At 44.2% G+C, this 1,554-nt stretch overlaps 1 non-coding gene across 1 annotated transcript; it reads right to left on the bottom strand.

The window, feature by feature from the left end:
• Positions 1-473: 473 nt before the first annotated feature.
• Trnag-gcc lies at positions 474-544 on the bottom strand. The gene has a single exon. It is a non-coding gene; the product is annotated as a tRNA-Gly (tRNA).
• Positions 545-1,554: the final 1,010 nt, after the last annotated feature.

Genomic DNA, 1,554 nt, shown 5'->3' with positions numbered 1-1,554 from the left:
GGAACAACTGTGAGGGGTGTGATAGCTCCAGAGCTTCCCACGGAACTGGCAGAGGCTGCCGTGCCAGCATCACAACTTGGCTACTTCACAACTACTTGATTCTACTTTCTCTTTTTCCTCTGAAAAACATCCTAGACACTACACTGTGTCTCAAAGTCAGCTTCCCAAGGCCCTCAAACTGTGAATATTGGTTGCAGAGAATACTAATTTCGTGAATTTCAGTTGGTCTGACAATTTGTTGGTGACATCCATGTGGGGTCTACAGATTGCCTGTGTAGAGCCGGCAGGTCACCTGTCCATGCAACCATTTTTTTTTTTGGTTTTTTGAGACAGGGTCTCACTATTTAGTGAGACTGACCTGGAACTCACTATGAAGTTCAGGGTGGTCTCCAACTCACATCGATCCTCCTGCCTCAGCCTCCCAAGTGCTGGGATTACAGGCGTGCGCCACCATGCCCGGCCAAGTACTGCCTAGCATTGGCTGGGAATGGAACCTGGGCCTCCTGCATGGCAGGCAAGAATTCTACCACTGAACCACCAATGCTAATGGCCCATTTTTTTTGGGGGGGTACCGGTGATTGAACTCGGGTCCTTGCGCTTGCAAGGCAGGCCACTGAACCGCTGAGCTAAATCCCCAGCCCCCAATTTTTTTAATATAGCACTCTCAACATTACTCAAGTTGTCATCTGTGTAAATGTGTCAGTTGGTCTCTCTGAACTGTTAGTCTTATTCTCTAAGATATGGATCTTTTCCTTACTACCTTGGCATGGGGTGTAATCAGTGCTCACACTATGATGTTGAATAGTGATGAGTGATGGAAGAAACCTTAGCTCTAAACAAGGCTTGTCTGAAAGTTCTTTATAAAAAAAAAAAAGTTTTTTAAAGCTATTTGCTATATTTGTCTCTGTGTCAAAGAAAATCATCCTGATCACATTAGAATTTATTTCCCTGTGTGTTTGGGTGTGAATTAAATGGTAAGTGATATCAAATGCAGAGCAGCAACAGATTTTTCCAAATAGGGGTTCAAGGTGAAGGAATCCTATCGATTTCTCCAGTCAAAGTCCTGGAAGTCAGTGCCTTCCTACTGACACAGTGGTTATCATTTACGAAGCAGCTGCAGTATACCAGGAACAATGCTAGGCCCAGGTGTCAGTGGGCCTACCCTAAGGAAGGTGAATGCAATGAGGAAAAATGATGAATAAATGAAACTTACATATAGGTAAGCCATGTTCTTCCTAAAACACCTGTGACAACATCAGTGCGTTCAGAACAAGAGTAAACTATGAAAGAGCAGGAAGAATTCTTTAAATGAAATAACAAAATCCATCGACAACTCAAGTGCCACTGAAGACGCACATGTAATACATTTTCTCTCTAGGTAGGCAGTGGAGGAATCAAACATTGTCAACAGAATATAGTTAAGTTGGGCCGGGGATTTAGCTCAGCGGTTCGGTGGCCTGCCTCGCAAGCGCAAGGACCCGAGTTCAATCCCCGGTACCCCCGCAAAAAAAATGAATATAGTTAAGTGAAGACTAGGTTGTTCACTGGAAGGAA

This window comes from Fukomys damarensis, unplaced genomic scaffold (genome assembly GCF_012274545.1).
Source record: "Fukomys damarensis isolate Sample0158 unplaced genomic scaffold, DMR_v1.0_HiC HiC_scaffold_1, whole genome shotgun sequence".
NCBI classification, from domain to species: Eukaryota; Metazoa; Chordata; class Mammalia; order Rodentia; family Bathyergidae; genus Fukomys; species Fukomys damarensis.
This window is presented reverse-complemented; position numbering and strand designations above follow the sequence as displayed.